At 36.1% G+C, this 21,878-nt stretch overlaps 1 protein-coding gene across 20 annotated transcripts in view; it reads right to left on the bottom strand.

Annotated features, from left to right (window-relative positions):
* LOC110223780 (uncharacterized) overlaps positions 1-21,878 on the bottom strand; it is a 132,218-nt gene that overhangs the window by 109,510 nt on the left and 830 nt on the right. For 16 of the 20 annotated variants that reach the window (XR_013483011.1, XR_013483007.1, XR_013483006.1 and 13 more), the window contains exon 2: positions 21,087-21,334. The gene's annotated coding sequence lies outside the window, so the exon portion shown is untranslated. The remainder of the gene's footprint in view (positions 1-21,086; positions 21,335-21,878) is intronic. The other 4 variants (XM_078146825.1, XM_078146824.1, XM_078146820.1 and 1 more) reach the window with 2 other exon arrangements.

Below are 21,878 nucleotides of genomic sequence, written 5' to 3' on the forward strand. Positions count from 1 at the left end.
TTATAAGATGCCTGCTGCATGCCCACCACCATGTTTGATCTGGATAATGATGAATAATAAAAAAGTAGAAAATGTAGGACTGAGCTTAAAATCTAATTGAGAAGATAAGACTCTCATACATGAAACAATCAGAAAATTATTCCAAGACAACATACAAGCAAGTGTGAGATAATGTGTGCAGATATGAGGTATGATGAGGTATAGATGTGAAAAAGCACTATGTTGGGAATCAGAACAAATACCTGGATTCAAACCCTACCTGTGATGCTGATTTGCTGTGTGATTTTGGACAAGTTACTTAACCTTTCTAAGTTATTATTTGTCTTATTTATAAGAAATAGGAAAAATAATAATGCTTGGACTATTGCAGGAGTGAGTGTTTATTATTGTAGGGGAAAGCATTTTGTAAACGGCAAACTGCAAAGCAATACATGTATGAATATATATGTACATATATATTCATACATGTATTGCTTTGCAGCTCACAATATTTAAATATGCAAATGTGTGTATGTATGTATATTGGGATCAAAAATCTATTCAAATCATAGCTCATGAGCCATCACTAATATTTCTTTTACCATCCTAGCCAGGTGACTCAGTTCAAAGCAAAAGATAATTAAACAGAATAGCTAAATAAATGATCATTTGCACATATGGGTAAACTTTCCCATAGACAACCATACCACTAGTGGGAAAGGGAACATACATTGTAAGGGAACTTGTATGAAGAGGGCACACATACAGAGTACACGTGTGGCCTGGCCAGGAATAGAATGTAACCATGGAAACTCATGTTGCTAGGGCAGCAGTTACACTGGAACATCTCTCTTTCTCACATTTCTCATATTTAGCTGTTTACCACCTTGCAGAATTGCAGAATCTGATGTTCATATAACGTCATTGGAACTTAAACTATTTTTTTTTCCATTGCTGCTCTGTCATTTGTTGGTATCTCTGTTGAACTGCTCTTTTGAGTTTCCTTAGTTGCCATATTTAGTTCTTTGCTGTTATAATTGCTATGTAGACGTTTCCTCAGAGATAGGGTCAAGATGCTCCTTTAACTTCTATTCACAGTAGCTATTTCAGTTCTTTTTGTGATTCAAACATTTGCTCATAGCCAACCAGGAAGCCATCTTGAGAAGTTTTTAGGTATTGAATGTAAACTTTGAACTCCTTTTCATTTACTTCAGCTACTATTCTTTGAATTCAGTTTACTCTTTGGGTTAGGATATAAATATTCTTTTCTCATCATGGGTTAATACATGGGTCCACCCAAATCACACCTAAGGGAGCTTCACTTAACCAGGCTTGGGGGAGAGACAAAGTGGTGTTAGAGTCAAAGTATGCTATTCTTTCTTCACATAAATGTGAGTTCTTAACTACTAAAGAATTCACAGTAAGAAAAAGATCATTATGGGTCTTAGTTCGTATAGAAATAATTTCCACTAGATTTACTATGTCTAAAACTGCTACTTGCCATTCAATAAAAAATTGTCGTCTCTGCCTGTTGCTTTGACCATAACACTAATTTCTTTAGCACTGTTGTAGTTCTCAATTAAACAAAGAATAAAGACCTAGATCTTTACTTTCTCATGTTTCACAAAGCCAAGCTTTATCATCTAATTTCTCACTCTAGCCCATCCCCCTTATTCTACCCCAAGAAATAAAAGTTACTTTAGCCTCCAAGGAAAAGGCTAAACCTGGTTCTTATAATGGACTCTGATAGTTCCATAAGTTCTTTCCCTTCTATCATTAAAAAGCTACTAAAATCTAAAAGCACCACAGATAACCATGCACTATAATTTAAGTAGCTATACAACTTGATGAATTCTTAATGCCACTCACGGGCTTTATTTAGGAAGGATTTACTTTAATTTTTTTTTTTGCACATTCATATTGGCATCCACTGCTGAAGTTTGGATGCTGAAGGGAGATCATTAGGTTAGGTTACAGTTTAGTAGGCCTACAGCATAATGCCTAACTTGGACTAATCCAATTAACATTGCTATTGTTTTCTTGTTGGTGGAGTTATACCTATTAAAAACTTTCCCTGGGAGTGAACACATGAGTTAGGCATGGCTCACGAAGCAAACAGGAAAGGTATTTCAATCAAAGCTTAAAATGCTGATTGACACAGGTTATAAGGAAAAGATGGCTGAGTTTAGCAATTTTTCATCAATTTATTAGTTCACAAGATCTACTTTTCACTTCTCTGAAGTGATACAATCACTGCAGAAATGGGAGAATGGAAGGTAAGAGTAAGAGAATATTGACAGGTTAGACTATGTGTTAAAATGGATCTTGTTCTGGTCACTATATTCTAGGCAGTATATTAAGTTTTAGCAGGAAAAAAGATTGCAAAGGGGAACCTGGAGATTATGTACAAACTACTGCAAAGATCAAATGAGCATAATTTACAAATTATATTATATGTTAACTAAAATTCACATCCTGGTAATATGTACTGAATGAAGGGAAATCATCTATGCACTGCTTGTCAAGATTTCTGGCCTGTGATACATAAATTCCAGACAATTCACACTTCTGCAGCTCCAGAACTATAGAACATCAAAAAGGGGCTGATAACTTTGGGATGATGACGCTGAAGTTTTACAGATAACTCTGAGATAATTTGGATATGTTAGTGAACTAATACCAAAGGGACAGACAGGAGTTGGTCTGTTTCCCCAAACAATCCAATAAAAATGAGACCTCAAACTCCTGCCCCCCAGCATCCTTCCCTCTCCATCGTGTCCATGGTACCTAGTACTCTTAACTTGAATCCATGGTTATGTGAATGATATTATCTGCCTCAACCCACCCTCATCCTCGTACCTATGCTGCTTTCTTCCTTCACTATCCCATTCCCTGTCCCCACACCACTGTCTGCCTCTGTACCACATTTTTAAACCACTTTTCTCTGTGTTTAATTAAAGTGTGATTGCCACCCTCTTTCCCACTGCCAATTTTGATCTTTCCTGGTAAGTCCCCCAAAAGCCACATAATTAGTTATCAATTCTCACTTGAAGAGGTTTTTATGCTGTCAACCCTGACCAAATTACCAAAGAACCATAGCAGCTCTGCAATTGCTGTTAACTCTAAAAAACAAACAAACAAAAAAAACCAAATGAAAAACAGAGAGCTCAGACAGGTTATCAAAACCATAGTTAGCTCTAAAACATAAAATAAAATAAAACAAAACCAAAGAGTTAACAGTGGTCATAAACAAAAAGCTTTCTTTATTCTTTTGGAGAAAAGAAACTAGCCACGTGTACCAAAGCCTCCTCTAATAGGAAACCCACGTTAGTGGGGGCAAATCTCAATATATATATACCAATGGCTGTGCAATGAGCTGTAGCCCTGACAATGAGGGGTAACAGTAACAATGAGACAAGTTTGATTCATAGCAGTACTTCATGACCAGAACACGGTTACTACAGACGACTGTCCAAACTCAGAGACTGCCTGATACTGGTGTGAAACAATTCTGAGATTTTGCCATGACTGAGGTCATCCAGAGGGTGAGTGCCAAGAATTGTTGTTATGCCAAGCCTAGGGCACAGCTTGCCTGCTGGGCCTTAGCTCTGGAAAAGAGTGCCTTAGCATGGGGATCTGGGCAATGCTGTAACTCAGTATATGGTGGTGATGTAGATGGAAGGGGCAGTGAGAGAGGATTCTGATAGTATAAGACTAGGAATGGGGTGGAGATAGAAACTTACATGTTTCCTCTTCAATGAAAATGCCAATGCATGAAAAAGGAGTATGCCATGTCATCTGGTTGGTCTTGAAAAGAAACTAGCCAACAGAGATCAATTGACTGGGGAACCCTTGTCTTTGTTGCTGAAACATTGGTCTATATGAAAATAGTTTTTATGGTTCAATATTTATGTATACAATCCATGAATTAGATGGGGTTCAACATCAGAATTCATCAGCTAATAACTTTTGGAACTGAGATTTCCCTGTAGGGTTTCGTGAGGATTTCTGGGAGACTGAAATCAGAAGGAGTGGCTTTGAGTCAAGACTCAAAGTTAAAAGTTCAGCCTCCATTTTGAGGGTCATGTGGATACTCTAGGCTTAAGCACTAAGCTGATTCTTTGGGTTTATGTTCTTTTGCTCTTCACCTCTGAAACCAATGGCCACTATTGCTGGTTGTTGTTTGTCCTTAGTTCTCAAAGAAGACCAGTGACATCAGAAGGGTGATGTCTTGACTTGCACGTGAATTAGATATGAATAGGGAAGAGCTGAAAAAGTCTTTAGCCTCTCTCTCCTCTAAAGTCATTGAAGTCTAGCGGCAAAGCAAAGGTCAAGATGACTGGTAATGACCCAGAATGCAGTGGGTAACCTTGGCCTTTCTAAATTAAGGTCTTTCCCAAGTCTCACTGTGTCTGAGACCATGCCCACTCAATGACTAGAGGAAGGGTTGAGACAAAAGATGGCTCAATTTACCATCACAAAGACATCAATCTAGGATGGCAAGACCTACCAAGTTTCTGGCCAGAACCAAAAACATTTGCTATTTACACTCATTCTAAGCCATCAAAACTCAAACAACGAGCCAGAGAAGCTTGGGTTGGGGCTATTATTGGCCATTCAGTGAAAGCCAGAGTGATTTGTGTTAAAACACAATGGGCTTTTAAAAGCCTGTTTTTTCACATCTATATTTCAAGAAATCAAAAATGAAAACTACTCAACTGCTCTCGCTCATGGTCATTGTTGTGCTAGCACTCATCATGGTTGGTGAGATAATCTAAGTGGCTCCTGTGAGGCAATTTCCTTTTCCTGTGACACTAAATTGGGAAGGAAGTAATATCCATTAACTGTGTAACTACTTGAAAGGGTTTTGGTTTTGTCTTTTTTGTTTTTTTGTCCTTCCTCCTCATGAGGGAAAGGAGCTTAACTAAGGAAAAGTCAATTACTGACACAGCAGTACATAGCAAAAGACATTGCTAAGACTTTAGGGACACCCTTTAAAAAGAAAACTAGGAGCTAGGTGGTGAAGTGGATAGAGTGCTAGAGTGCTGGGCCTGAAGTCAGGAAGACTCATCTTCCTGAGTTCAAATTTGGCCTCAGACACTACCTGTGTGACCTCGGGCAAGTCACTTAACCCTATTTGCCTCAGTTTTCTCATCTGTAAAGTGATGTGGAGATGGAAATGGCAAACCACTTTAGTATTTTTGCCAAGACAACCCCAAATGGGGTCGCAAAGAGTCGGACATGATTGAAAATGACCAAACAACCACAATCTGTATTGGATGGTTAATGTTAAGATCTTGGAATAAGGTTTGGTTAAAGATGCAAGAGGTGGAAATAAATATTTTGTGATGGCATTCCCACCCCAGCTCAAGTTGATAAACAGGAAAGGTTAATAACCTAAAGTAAACCAAAAGCCCCTGAATGTAACAGAATAAATGTATGACCTAATTGGGATACTGTGTGTATTGCATGGATTCCCTTTTTGGATTCTTTGTTGGTATTTACGTGAGAATTTCAACTTTTCTAATATATTTCTAATGATAGCTTCCTCTGCCTCCATCACTCTCCAAAGTACTAATATTTGAAGATTTACATTAGAAAATACCCCATACCACTTTTGACTCAACCTGTGGTAATATTTAGGTGCCCCTGTAGTTGCAATAGGTTTGTCTCTCAACCTTGAAGAAGGGGCCTCCACTGCTCCTCTATCTCTCTTCACCTACTAATTACACTCCATATATGTCCACATGTACATATCACATGTATATATGCAAAGAATCTATACAATTGAGGAGCTTCTTCTACCAATGCACACTCAATAGATAAGTCCTAAGGAGTCGCTTGTAACATAAAGAGGTTGTAATTTGTCTAAGGTCTTAGAGCTAGGAAGTATAAGGAGTGGGATGTGAACTCAAGCTTTCGTAACTCCAAGTCTAGCACATTAGGCAAACTTCCTCTACATAGGAATACACAAAACATACCTATTCGTTATATACCTCTATATATTGTGTATATGTCTATCTATATAAATATCAATCTATATCTATATACATAGAGTGTGTGTGTGTGTGTGTGTGTGTGTGTGTGTGTGTGTGTGTTCCATAAAGACTCTGAGGTCTTTATCCCAACCCCACACTGGCAAGTCAGGTCCCCAGAAGATGGCTATATCTCCTCCTTAGGGTTCTAGGTATAATCCTTAGGTTTTGGGGTGATTCTTCTAATTATCTTCTTGCTCAGAGTCCCTATCTAGTATGTGTTCTACCCAATATCAACATTCCAGTGCCAGTTAATTTCTTCTCATTTTCATCAATACCAGTGATTAATGCTACAATTTAACCACTTGATGTCTCAGTGTTAATTAGCCAATTAATATAAATTAACTTTTATAAAGGGATATTTACTGAAAAAATATAACAAGACTGAAGGTATAATTCTCCCTCCCAAAAACCAAAAAACAAACAAATAAACCAAGGCACAATCTTCTGTCCATACTTTGTTCCTTTGATCTAAGTGGGACCAAACTTAAAGTAGCAGCTACAAACAGTTTGTTCACCATCAAATTCACACTGTGGTACACTGAATGAATATTTTCCTTGTTTGCAGGATGTAATGTCTCAGCTATGGAGTTGATTCATTGGTAGGATGAGTCAAGCAGATCTCTCCTCAGGTTCAGCCACTGAACCCTTAGGATGGCTCTTCTGACCATTGGAAGCTAGCAGATCATTCTATCTCTGACACTCATTCACATAAGACTGGGAAAGAAGAAATATAACAGGGATAGAAGAAATAGCAGCACCATCCATTTAAAATGAAGATGGGGAAAGTAAGACGCTGGTGCTAAATCTTTACCTATAGGGAAGCATATAGTAATTCTTTCCTTGCTCTCAAAGAAAGTGAGAGAGAGAGACAGAGAGACAGAGAGAGACAGAGAGAGAGAGAGGGAAAGATTTGGCCTATATGTCCTTTCTTATGCATATTCAGTTCTGGTTCATCAGCTAATTAAAAGCCTTTTCTTCACCAAGCTGTGAGCAGACAAGAAAGAGTCACAGAATAATTGTGTAAACTTTGACCAGTACCCCATTACATAAGCACATACAAATTCTGAACACTGACAACCTCCCTAACAATTATAACTATATAAAGTTATATAAAATGGACTACCTCAAGGGGTAGTGGGTTTCTCTTACCTAACATCTCTCCTTTATTTTTACTGACAGGAAAAAAAAACCCAGTTTCATTAATAACAGCTCTCACATCTTTTAAATAACACAAATAATAACTTGTTGGGGTTGCTGTAGAGGGGATTCTTATGAGGTACAGGTTAGACTAGATGGACTCCAGGTCTCTTCCAACTTTAAGATTCCATTTTCTGAAATCAAATGAAAGATGGTCTAATTTCTCAACACAGAAAACAACTTCCTTAGTTTTTGCTGAAAACATTAATTAGTCATTTTGATAACATTTACTGGTAGGTAAAGTTGTACTCCAACTATATATTCTATTTTCCTAATTCATAAATTTCTTCCATGCCCTCATTATCTTTAGTGATCTAAAAAAACCTGTTGCTTCACTAATGACAGTTCTTTTAAAAATTACATTATTGAGCCTGCCTCCTGGCCTGGAGAAGATGCTAAAGCTGTAAGCATTCTAAGGTAGGGCTTATGAGAACCTTTGCTTTATCTCCTCTGCATCCACAAGTCCCACAGTTTGCAAGTACCTGCTTTACGTCTTATTCAAATTACTATTATAATTCCTTGGAAAAATAACAAAAAGACCTTTCAAAGTTGAAGTAGCAGTCTGAATGTTATCAAAGTTTTTCTGAGTTTAGCATTAAAAAATCTTACCTGGCCAGATTGTACACCCAATTTTTAACTACTCAAAGTCTAGCTATTTTAGAAAAGTCAGGTTTACATATGTCAGGGGTTTAAGTCAAGAAGATACTAGTATTTTTCATCTCTTGTAGGAGAAAAAAACCATCGATTTTGTTGCTATGAACAACTTTTAGTGATAATTTTGGCTACTGCAAGGCTTCTGTGACTTTTGAACTATATGCAATTTCCTAGGAAGTTAAATGATCGCTTTATTTTCCTCTACCACCTTTGTTTCTCAAATCCTCTCTACCCCTACTCCTATTTCCCAATTAGTACCAATCAATGATTTCTTTTGTCCCTGAAATCCTGTAGTGCTGATTGTCTGCATGGCCATCTATTTCTTCATCTTACTTCCCCAACCAGATGATAAATTATACTGACTGTACCTTTAGCACTGTGGGAGAAACTGGGGGTATATAAAGTAGTATCCTTACTCAGTGCTATAGTTTAGCAACTGAACATAATTTTTTCACATGTATTAATATTATTTCCTTAACATGACTATGATATCCTTGAAGGCAGATGCCATGTTATATACCTTATTCCATTTTCATAACACTAGAACAAAAAGATGCATGTGGTATGCACTCAGAAAATATCTGTTGATTGCTCTAATGAATTCTCTTACTCAAAAAGTACTTCAGTGGCTCCCTATTGTTTGTTTACAAAATAAAGACTAAATTACTTTGCCTCACATTCAAAGTTTCTTATAGTATAACAGCCTCATTTTTCTTTCCCGACGATTATTCTCTTACACAAATCTTCTGGTTCAATCATAGCCCCACACCAAATGCCTTATAACACTTTCCTGCCTTTGTGCTTTTGCTCATGATGTTTCATCCTTTTGGAATGCCTACCTCACCTCATCTATGTCTACCTAAATTTAATAATCTAGAGCTCGATAAAACATTTAGTTCTTTTGTAAGCCATTTATGACCATCACAATCTAAAATGCTCTTTTATCTATAAACCAAAGATGCTGGTAGCCATTTTTGAATTCATCGGTAATTTTTTTTTTTTTAGTTTGGCAGTGGGGTTAAGTGACTTGCCCGGGTCACACAGCTAGTAAATGTCAAGCATCTGAGGCTGGATTTCAACTCAGGTCCTCCTGACTCCAGGGCCAGTGCTCTATCCACTATACCACTTAGCTGCCCCTGAATTCATCTGGTAATTAGTCAAGTGTAAACCTTTTTTATTATCTTGAACTGTTATTCAAATTTCATTATTTGTTTTCATGTATTTCTGTAATTTTCCCAACTAGACAGCATCTTCTTATCTTTTTCAGTGTATAACATAATATTTTGCAAATAATAGGCAGGATAAAAGTATTACTCTGCTGTTGTGTACCCCATCTTTCTCTAATGTGATCACCCCTAGCCATTTACCTCCTGCATACTCTTCCAACCCAGAAATTAATGTTGGAAGAAGTTTTGGGAGAAAGTAGAACTTAGACTGGAATTTGAAAGAAGGCATGATTTGGATCAATAGGCAAATTTAATGCATTTCAGGCTACAGAAGTACTATGAGTAAAGGTAGTATTTTCCAAGACATATTTGACAATAAGATATAGGATATACCTGTTTGTGAAGAGTCAAAAACAGGCATCGTTCGTAGGGCAATGGAGATGCTCTTGGTGGGTGGAGGCTATGGCATATACTCAATGAGGAACTCTGAAGAAGAGTAGGACTAAAGGACATCATTAAAGAATTGTACTAGGGAAGAGAACATGGACGGTTAGCTGAAGAGAATTGACAAGTGGACAACCAAAACAATCTACTGGTAACCTTGCAATGTCAAGAGTAAATAAATAGGACTTTTAACACAGTAGGTAGACCTTCTATGACAAACCTATATTGAGTCCTACAGCATAGGCAGGAATGGATATATGCAATCTGCACAGATGGAGGGAACTCAAATTGATAAGATCATAGGATCACAGATTTAGAGCTAAAAAGAACCTTAGGGGTCAATAAGTCTAACCAATGTCCTCCTTTTACGTGTAAGGAAACTAAGGCCTAGAGAGGTTAAGAGATTTTCCAAGAGCATAGATCTTATATCATATTGTGAATATTTTTGGAGGACAGTGAGGTGGTTGGTCTGACTGGAAGGAAAGGTATCTTTTAGGAAACTGTGGAAAATAAAGTTAGAGAAATAGTGTAGGTCAGGGATAGGTACTCTGGGAGGTATGGTAGAGTGGACAGAACATGGCACTTGGAGTCAGGAGGACCTTAACTCAAATTCTACCTGAGACAATTTACTAGCTATGTGACCCTGGGAAAAAATCACTTCATATTTCTCAGCTTCCACTTCTTCTTTTTTTCTCTATGGTATAATATCTTAATGGGATAATATCTATAGCACTTACCTCAAAAAATCAAATGATTTATGTTTCACAAACAAAGTAGTATATAAAGGTCAGTTATTATTATTCAGATTAAGGCCTTGAAAGCCAGGGTAAGCACTGGAGCCACTAAAGATTTTTGAGTGAGGGAGTGGGATAATAAAAAGAACATTTTAGGAAGATTTATTTTACAACTATATGAAATGAATTGAAGGGGGAAAGATTAAAGGTTAGAACAGTAAGGAGACTACATGTCCCTTAATATCTATGAACTAGCTCAGGTAAAATTGTCATTTTGATTATATTGGCTCTGCCCACAATTAATATTGATTCAATTATTTAAATCTGACTTTATTTTTATAAAAAATGTTTTATAATTATGTTCATATATATCCTGGGTTTGTCTTAGAAGGTATACTGCCAGGTATTTTATACAGTCTACAGTTATTTTAAATGGGGTAGACTTCTGGATAGGAGAAGAATTTATGAATAAACGAGATAGAGACCATTGTGGCATGTAAAATGGATAACTCTGATTATATTAAATTAAAAAAGGTTTTGTACAAATAAAACCATGTAGTCAAGATTAGAAGAAAAGTAAAAAATTGGGAAAACATTTTATAGACAGTTTCTCAGATAAAGGTCTCATATCTCAAATATATAAAAAACTTTGTCAAATTTATAAGAATATGAGTCATTCCCCAACTGCTAAATGGTCAACGGATATGAACAGGCAGTTTTTTGATCAAGAAATCAAAACTATATATAGTCATATGAAAAAATGTTCTAAATCACTATTGATTAGAGAAATACAAATTAAAATAACTTTGAGACATCATCTTACACCTGTCAGATTGGCTAAAATGATAGAAAGATGTTGGAAAAGACATGAAAAAATTGAGACATTAATACACTGTTGGTGGAACTGTGAACTGATCCAGTCATTTTGGAGAGCAATCTGTAATTATGCTCAAAGAGTTACAAAACTGTGTATTCCTTGTGACCCAGTAATACAACTATTAGGTCTGTTTCCCAAGGTGATCAGGGAAAAAGGAAAAGAACCTAAATGTTCTAAAATATTTATAATAGCTCCCTTTATGGTGGCAAAAACTGGAAATTGAAGAGATAACCATCAATTGAGGAATGGCTGAACAAGTTGTGGTATATGATTGTGATGGAATACAATGCTGTAAGAAATAATGAGTTGACTGATTTTATAAAAAACATGGAAAGACTTGCATGAAATAATGAAAAATGAAATGAGCAGAATCAAGAGAATAATGTATACAGTAACAGCAATATCGTCTGAAGAACAATTGTGAACAACCAAGTTATTCTGAGTATTATAAATACTCAAATCAACTACAAAAGACCTTTGAAGGAAGATGCTTTCCACATCCAGAGAAAGAACTGATAACATAGAAGTATGCATAGCATGGTTTTACACATATTTATGAATGATATGAAATGGTGGCCTTCTTTAGTATGGGGTGAGAGTATGGGAAAGAGGAAGGGAGGGAGGAGACAGTCTGGAACTTAAAATACAACAAAAAAAATAAAAATATCTATAAACTAGGACAAGTGATTTAGTCTTGCAGAGTCTACTTTATTCATCTGTAAATAAGGGGCTTGGACTAGATGGCCTTTAAGGTCCCTTCCACTTCTAAAGCTATGATCCTATCATCCTACAATAGAAGCCCAGGCATGAGGTCATAAGGACCTAAATTAAGTAAGGAAAGGGTGAGAAGTAACAAAAAAAATAGAAGTGACAGTCATGACTGATTGAATTTGAGAAGTGAAGGTTAAAGGGAAAAGTTTAAAAAAATATGCCAAGACGTTAAAGTTATATGTGGAAGAGTTGGTTTGTAAGGCTGGTTTTGAACATAAATTTGAAGTGAGCAGGATATCAAATTGAAAATGACCAACAGACTGTTATAAATTTGGCATCTATGTTTACAGATAAGTAAGGTAGATACCATAGAGCAGGGCTTCTTAAACTTTTTTTTTTTGGTGACCCTGGGCATACAGGTATATAAAATAGGTATACAAATCAAACATTTACTGATAATAAATCATAAAGAAATTTATCCTAAGACAATTCTTTGGTATACATATCAGTTTACCATTTATTAAAGACAAAAGCAAATCTGCATACTAATGAGATGGATATGCTTGTTTATTTTTATATAAAGAATTGGATGTTGGCAGAATATTTGATATTGCAGGATGTAAAGCATCTTTCATTTTTCAGAGTTTATCAATATTTTGATTTTTTATAATCGTCAATACTGAGAATGCCATTTCACATAAATACGTAGTACAGAATGGCAGAAGTATGTTTAGGGCCATTTCAGAAATTGTTGGAAATTTTGTCCTAATTCCAAACCAAAATTCATTTAACAATTTTTTAAGAAACGCAAGTTTTAAACCTGTGTTGCTTGATAACTTGGCAAATTCTTGAACTTTTAATGGCAGATGACTGACATTTTTAATTTCAACTGAGTATGGTTTATGAACCCAACTTAGTTTTTTAGAATTAAAATCTGAAGGGAAGTATTTCTGAAACTTTGCCTCCAGGCACTACAGGTGATCAATTATAACTCTTACAATTAAATCTTTGGGAAGGTTATTTTCAATTATAAAATTATCTGTAGCTCTAAACATTTGTAAAGAACCATTTTCCACCCTATTCTTCCATATGTTAACTTTTTTAGTAAAACTTTCAATTTTATCTTTTAACATAAATGTTACAATTTTTTTTCCTTGAAGCAACATGTTTAAATCATTGATGTTTTGAAAATATCTGACAAATAACAGTTTTGATAGCCATAAGTCATTATGAAAAAAAATTAACAAAATTGGATTTCTGCTCAGTCAAAAATAAAACAACTTTGTCTTTCATTTTCAATAATCTGTTTAAACTTTACCCCCTTGAGAGCTACCTTACCTCTCCATTTAGTAATAAGTTTTTGTGATTGGAGTCCATGTCTTTCCAAAGGTGTGAAAACAAACTACACTTAAGGGCACAGCTTTTAATAAAGTTAATGATTTTGATATTACTGAGAAGCACAATATTTAACTCTGGTGTTTTTTTTTTTTTTGGCTACTAGTGCTTCCTGATGGATCATGCGGTGAGCAAAAGTGGTATGTTCACTGCTACCAGCTTTAACTTTTGCTGCAAATCTAACATTCTCACCCATCATTGCTCCAGCATTGTCTATACAGACTCCAATACAATTTTTCCACTGTAAACCTAAATTTGTGAAAAATTCATCAACTTAAAAAAAAATCTATATCTATATATGTATATCTATCTATATCTATCCATCTATCTATCTATCTATCTTCCCCTCTTGAGTGCTCTTCCAAAGGGCAACAAAACAATAATTCCTTATGTATGCTTTCTGTATAAACATATCTTACATAAAGTAATAACTGTGTTATGTTAGAAGTATCAGTTGTTTCATTTAACTGAATTGCAAACTTTGGGCTTCCTTTAAGCCTGGTAATAAACTGCTGGAATTGGTCATTACTAATTCCAGAAATTCTTTCGGAAATAGTAGTATCATTCAATAATGGAACTTTACAAATTTCATCCCCATACTTTTCCCCATGAACTATTTCTGACATTTTAATAGCAGCAGGTAACATGAGATCTTTCTCCTACTGCATAGGGTTTTTTAGTTTTTGCAATTAAATAAGAAGTTTTGTAAGATTCAGATCAGTACTTTTCATTGACAGTAACAAATTTCTCAAAACACTGTTTTTCTTTATTTGAACATTTTAAAAGTTGTTAAAAATATTCTTTGGCTTATTGTAGCATGCTGCATGCTTGGTAATAAGATGTTGTTTTAGTTTGCCTGTTTTCATGTTCTCTGCAGTCAAAACTTCATCATAAATTAAGCAAAGAGGTTTTTCCACACCAATGTGTAAATCCATATTGCAAAAATGATTCAACATGCTTTCTTTTACTTGTCAGTTTAAGTGTACTACAACCTGGTAGTGAAGACTCTCCTGCATTGTCATCAGTATTTTTACCTTTTCTGTCTAAATTTAACCACTTATCCATTAATCAAAAAACATTTTTATTCTAAAATATAAATATTGCCAATAATTTCTCAAATAAATACTAGCTTTAGTGTATGAAATTACATTTGTTTGTGCTTAATTTAAAAAAAACAATATTTACACTTACATACAAATACAGCAGTGACGTGGAGAGATATTATTAAAGGGCTTTTGTCTTGCTCCAATTAAACACTGGTGTTTTTGTAAAAGAAGGAGAAAACAGCAATTTTAAAAATCAAATATTCTAACACAATACAATCTAAAGATATACTAATTTGATACTCAGATGCTGGGGAATGATGGTAGGAAAATATTAAAAGCCTTTATTTTCCATAATTAAACTATTATATTTCTGTAAAAGCAGAAAACTTTGTATGTACAGTAAAAACACTGCAATTTGCAACATGCAATAGTCTCAAATCTGAGCTGAGGTGTTTCTGGTAGCTGTTGGCATTGCATGGCATGATGGCATGCATGGTGCAAAGTGCACATGTCGTGTGTTCAAAATCAAGTCTGTAGTGAAGTTGCACAATGCAGTATGGGCAAGTGCTGCCAGAAATACCTCAGATTCATTACATGTTTGATTTTTAATTAATTTTCAGTTGTGTGTTCAGAGACCTTTTACTGTGGCCAAATTTTTCACCACCCCCACATTCAGTTATGAGACCCCATATAGGATTGCAACCCTTCCTTTAAAAAGTGCTGCAGAGAATAATGACAAGGAAGGAAAAAAAAATAGCAGTTGAGAGACCCAAAAGTTCGCAAAATCCAAGGAAGGTACAAAAACTTTTGGCCTCTATTGTCTACATAAAAATGACCAAAGTTTAGACAAAATAAAGAGGAAGCAGAGGTCCTAACGTGTGAGGGGAAATGTCACCTCAAAGGCAAGACTTTGTAGGATGAAATCTGTAACTAGAAAGTGTTTTGAATGGATATATTTTAATCATAATAAACAGCACAGGTAAAAGGGGATGTACTAGAAGCTAGTTGTGTATCAGGGGAATATTACAGAAATATTTTACCTAGATTTTAGCAAAGTATTTGTTAAAGTATCTCATAATATTCTTGTGGATAATGAGAAGATGTGGCCAAGAGGGTAATATATTTAGATGGATTCTAAACTGGCTGAATAGCAAAAGAATCATTAATGGTTCATTATCAGCTTAGAAGGTGGTGCCCAATAGAGTACCCCAAAGATCCCTGCTTGGACCTGTGCCATTTAATATTTTTTATCATTGACCTGAATAAAGCATAGATGTCATGCTCATCCAACTTCTAATGGATATAAAGGTGCAGAAATGGGCAACACATTGGATGATGGTCAGGGGCTAAAAAAATTTGACCAGATTAGCAGGGATTCTTAACCTGGGATCTGCTGACAGATTTTAGAATCTTTTTGTTGTTGTTGTTGTTTTTTGGCTAGGCAATGGGGTTAAGGGACTTGCCCAGAGTCACACAGCTAGTAAGTGTCAAGTGTCTGAGGCTGGATTTGAACTCAGGTAGATTTCAGAATCTTTATGATTTTTAATTGGGAAAAAAAATTGTATTTTTATTTTGACCCACTTCTAACTAAAATTTAGCATTTTCTTCAATTATTTTAAAAAAACATTATGCTGAGAAGTCCATTGGATTCACTGGACTATCAAAAAAGTCCACCATGGCACACACACAAAAATATTAAGAACCCCTGGACCAGAATATTGGGTTTATGCTAATAAGATGAAATTCCATTCAATTATAAAATTTTATACTTAGTTTCAAATAATTAACTTTTTTTTTTTTTGCTGAGACAATCAGGGTTAAGTGACTTGCCCAGGGTCACACAGCTAACAAGTGTCAAGTGTCTGAGGCCGGATTTGAACAACTCAGGTCCCCCTGACACCAAGGCGGCAGCTCTTCTAGTTTGCTTATAGTATCAGTCTTTATATCTAAATTGTGTACTCATTTTGACTTTATCTTGGTACAGGGTGTAAGATGTTGGTCTATGCCCAGTTTCTGCCATACATTTTCCCAGTTTTCCCAGCAGTTTTTGCTAAATACTGATTTCTTATTCCAGAAGCTGGGGTCTTTGGATTTATCAAATAGTAGAGTATTATAGTCATTGACTGTTGTGTCCTGCATACCTGACCTATTCCACTGATCTACCACTCTATTTCTTAGCCAGTACCAAGTAGTTTTAATGATTGCTGTTTTATAATACAATTTAAGATCTGGCACAGCTAGGCCACCTTCCCTGGCATTGCTTTTCATTAGTTCCCTCGATATTCTGGACTTTTTGTTCTTCCAGATAAATTTTGTTATTGTTTTTTCTAGCTCTGTAAAATAACTTTTTGGTAGTTTGATGGGTATGGCACTGAATAAGTAAATTAATTTAGGTAGAATTGTCATTTTTATTATATCAGCTCGGCCAACCCATGAGCAACTGATATTTTTTCCAATTATTTAGATCTGACTTTATTTGTGTGAAAAGTGTTTTATAACTGTGTTCATACAGTTCCTGGCTTTGTTTTGGCAGGTACACTCCCAAATATTTTATAATGTCTATAATAACTTTAAATGGAATTTCTCTATCTCTTGCTGCTGGGCTTTGTCAATAATATATAGAAATGCCGATTGGGTTGGACATATGACAGCTGAAAAACTTTCCGAATTTAGAATTGTAAGATTCTGTGACTGAAGATATACAATGGAAAGCTGATTAAGAACAGGTGGGGCCCTGAGGCAAAAGACACAAAGTCTCTCTTCCAACATGTTGATTGGATTACAATAAATTGTGTTTATGGGGTGGGGTGTAGGGTTGAGAGTCAATGACTACCCATTTCTCAGAGTGATAATCCTGTGCACCAAAACAATTTAGCCACCAGCCCCAGTGCTGGGTTGTAGTAAGAAAGGCAGCATTGAGGCATCTAAAGACTGTCATTGAGCTGGGTTCTGAACAGGGGTTTATTAAGTATGAAGTAAGTGGAAAGAAAGGCACCAATAAGGAGAGCTATGGGTTCTCAACTCTTAGCTGAAGAAAATGTTGTTATTTCCTCATGGGAGAGCCATATGGTAGATGAAACTGAAGGATACTACACTAAAGTCATGACCCTGTCTAGCAGCTGCTTCCTCTGGCCATTATTCACCATTTCTACCTTTTAGAGTAGATTTTTTTTTCATCCTTTCCACACTCTTTCCCCACTCCTGACTCAAATCTTCTTTGAGGTGGGGTCCCTAACCATACTCTAAGGCCCTTAATCTGAAGTGGACTATTGGGGAGAGTTTAAGCAGGTAGAGCAGGAAGGTACTTGATCTTAAGCTAAAGTGACAAGAAGGGAGAATGAAAGGCTGTCAGGCAGAGAAATTCAAAGGCATTCTAAATAGAGCTTTGACTCTACTCAAACTTGGGGATCTTGGGGACAACTGTTTCTTTTACCCTTGTATTAATCTGTCTAACCTGCAGAATGATTTCTAAAGAAGTGACAGTTGAAGCCTTAAGATTAAAATGAACTTTTCAAGGAAGAAAGTTAAAAAAAAAGTCAAAAAGTAGACGAAGACTAACCTTTGGAAGAACATTCACTGTTAGGAAGTTTTAGGAGGAAGATACAGAGGAGTGGTTGGGGAGGCAGAACCAGTACTGTTTATTTCAGAAGTCAATCTTAATAGCTTTTTTTTTTTAGAGTATTGAACAGAATTAAATACCTAAACAAGGATTAAAGCAAATGGACCAAAATATTTACTGACAGAAAAGTTAAAACAGCTAAAAAGGTTTGAGAATCCTCTGCGGATGGTCTATGTGGATTTGTCTTCATCTTTTTTTAGGGAAGAAGCAGGTATGCCTGACACTTTATTAAGTGTGATGATACCTCAAGTCCTGCTCTGATTTGTAACTGTGATAGAGCAACCTTTGATTCTCAAAGGCTATACTGATAGAACACAAGTTCTTCCAGGTCCTGCCAAGTTGAAAGGCTACAAATAGGGTCCTTGTGATGGACCATGAAAATTCTTTGCAGAGAGATGGCATCAGAATTTTAGTTTCCAGGTGGGAAGCTAATTTTTTTTTAACTATAGGAACTCATTAAGACAGCCTCTTCAAGTGTGGAAGGGCTATGATGTTTTCTGTGTTTGAGTGGTAACCCATACCAATAAAATCATGGACCTTTTGAATTACAATACAGACAAGGGGCTGCCTGTTACATCTAGGATCAAACTCTCTCTGGAATTTAAAGTTGTCTTTATAGCCTGCTTTTCTTACATTTTCAGTCTTCTTACATCTAATTCCCTTCCACACATTTTATAGTCCAATCATAGTGAACTTATTATCTCTCATACGACACTATCTCAGCTGTTTCTGTGTCTTTGTTTTCTTAGAATGTTCTTACTTCTTACTTTTACCTCTTAGAATCCCTGGCTTTCTCCAAGACTAAGATCAAAAATACCTTTTTTGTGAGAGGCCTCTCCTGGTGTCTACTACTTTCCCCTCCAAGACCACCTTTTATCTGTTCTGTATGCATTGTGCACTGCACTCTGGGATACTTCCCCAACCTGGTTCTCAGGACTCAAGCATAGAGTCCAAGAGGGTGGCTGCTACCTGGGGTTTCAGGGGCAACCCTGTGGCTGGCTACTCCAAAAGCTACAACTCATGAACCGACAATGTACTTCCTCTGACAGTTAGGCAACAGACTCAACTAACATAGGCTGGACATTTACTAAGATGAATAATTAAAAACCATAGCTACAAAACATTTCATTCCTCAATAAATCTAGAGAGAACACAAGTATCTATGTAAAGAGGAGGTTCAAACTTAAGAGTAGTTTCATAGTGAGGCACCATGTGTGGCAAAGGAAGGCAGGGAGGGAAAGGGAGAAGGAGGGGAGAAAGATAAAAAAAGAGAGAAAGAGAGAAAGAGAGAGACAGACAGACAGAGAGACAGAGAAGGAGAGGACATTTCCTCCTTTTTTCTTCTATTTTCTCCTTTCTCTTCTCCTCTTCCTCTCTCTCCCACAACCCCCCCCAAATGTTCCAAGTCTTTACTATTTAAAACTGCTAGGCCCAGGAGCTAATTATCATGGCTAATTTTTTCTGCTTAGCCAATTACCTTTGCTTCATTTAATTGTTAGAGAAAGGTGTCTATACCTTTCTGAGACCTGTTACCTCCTTTCCTCTTTTATCTGTTTTAGTTTTTTGGTGACATAAACTTAACCCCTAAAAAATGTTTAAAGAAACATAAGTAATAATAATATCCAGAAGAAAAAAAATTATGGTACAAGAATAATTTATATCAATGTGAACAGTCAAGATTCCAAAGAATTACAATTTCAAGATGGTTAAAGTCCCTTTATTTTATAGATAACTTTTTGAAAGATTTATTAGAAGTGTTTATTGAATAATTTATCAGAAACTGGCTGGATAGAGATTGAGATCAACAGGTTCATTGGTACTAAGTTGTCAGGAAATGTATTCTATTCCAGCAAAAGCTGAGAACAATAAAATTAAAAAGGAAATGGAAAAAAAACTACATTGTACCTCTTCAAGGAAAAATTAAATTATTGTTTCCACTGTTTGATCAAAATTTAAAGTACTGTTTGTGGTGAGTGTTTTGTTAAAAGACAATCATGAAAATTTATAATGGAGAAATGCAATTTATTTGTCAGTTTATTTTTGAATTATTTTTTAATTGTTAGAATTATGTTTTTATCTTTGCTTTAAAGCCAGGGGAGCAGGTTTATAGGGATTAAAAGCCAGTTGCAGCAAGTTTGAGACAAGAAGGGGACTAGGATGGTGAAAGAACTATCATGTCATTACAAGGATTAGTTGAAAGAAGTGGGGGAATTGAAGAATAAAAGACTTGAGGGTAAGAAGTAGCATATAGAACAGCAGTCTTTAAATATATAAAAGATTGTAACATGGAAGAGAAATTAGAATTGTTCTGCTTGGTCCCAGAAAATAGAACTTTGACCAACAAGTAGAAGTAGCTGGGAAATGGATTTCATCTTAATAGAAAGAACTTCCTGACAATTAGGAATGTTCCAAAGAAACAGGCCCCCCTCATTGAGGTTTGGAGGTAGGGAGAGGGACAGAGCTTCGAGTTCTTTGTCACCAGAAGGTTTCTAGCAGAGGATAAACTTGGGGATTTGGTATATGGGATTTTTGATTTGGCTAAAGGGAGAATTTTTGAGGTATTTTTATAGAATTATAAATGTGTGATTTTGAAATGTTTTGAAATTGTGTAACATTTTATGTCCCCATGTAATTTTGATAACTGAAACCAAACTAAGCAGCTTTCCATAAGTCACTTGACCTTTGCATGTCTTATTTTTTCAACAATGAATGAAAATATTTGCCAAGACTTTACTTCTTGGGATATTAAGGGATGCATTCTCAAAATTAACTAAAACAAAAGCCTTTGGATCTTAATTAATTTGTATACATAAAACTCCTGGAAACAAGGGCAAAGATTAACAGAAAGCGCTATGAAAATATGTTTGTAAGGCACATGTAAGAAACCTAAAAGACTTTTTATGGAGAACTCACACAGGACAAGCACTCACGTGGTAGTCAGAAAAAGCAATACAAGGACATTCTCAAGGTCTCTCTTAAGAACTTTAGAACGGTGTGACATGGGAGATACTGGCACAGGACCAATCAGCATGGTGTGCCCTCATCAGAGAAGGTGCTGTGCTCTATAAGCAGGGCAGAATTGAAGTAACTCAAAAGAAACTCTAGATGCACAAATTTAGAGAAACCACCCCAAATGTTTACAGGGATTATTTGTGGCTGACCTGTGGCAGAACATTCCAAGCTCATACTGGTCTGATCAGCCACAGTCAGACACAGTGTAACTTACCTCTAACATACTGATGTCATTTTGGTCCTCTTCCAGAAGGAAGGACAACAACCAACCAACCAAACTCTGTGAACTTCAGCAAGTCATTTCATTTACCTGGGCCTTAGTTTATCTGTAAAATGGACCAGATGATCTTCAATGCCCCTTGCAATCCTTTGATCTGAAATATCAATTCACTTGATTCTCTGCTCTTTTTCTCTTCTATTCTAGGAAGATTCTTGGGATATGGGAAGATACTTATGTGATCACTGTGTGAAAAATGAAATTGATTAAATTAGCATCCCTTTGGTGGGCTGACAGGTAGGGCCTCAAACAAGCTATTCTCCTTTCCCCTAAAAAATTATAGGCAGTTTGGCACAGTGGAATGGGATAAACTAGGAATCAGGAGCCCTGGGCCCAAGTCCCAGTTCCAACACTTGTTAGCTATATGACAATGGGGAAATTACTTCATCTCTCTGGATCTGTTTCTCAGTCTTAAACCAGTGTCCTATTAAACTGACATACCATTACCAGATTGCCTGGGAGTGGGGGAAGGCCCCCAACCCCGACTAGTGAAGTATTTACTCATCTATCCAGATTTTCTGACTAGACCCCTTGTGACCTATTAACAGCATGACAGCCTGCATTTGTGAGTCAGTCCGCCAAGAGGTATCTCATGACCATGGAGCAGAGTGAAACTACGCAACCCACTCCAGCTAAATACATTATTTTTGCTACATTAGCAGAGTCTCCCTAAACAGATAACCCAAAGTAGAATATAAACTAAGAAGATAAGCTCTTTTACTTTAAGCT

Source organism: Phascolarctos cinereus, unplaced genomic scaffold (genome assembly GCF_003287225.1).
Source record: "Phascolarctos cinereus isolate Bilbo 61053 unplaced genomic scaffold, phaCin_HiC Scaffold_726;HRSCAF=1367, whole genome shotgun sequence".
Taxonomy (NCBI): Eukaryota; Metazoa; Chordata; class Mammalia; order Diprotodontia; family Phascolarctidae; genus Phascolarctos; species Phascolarctos cinereus.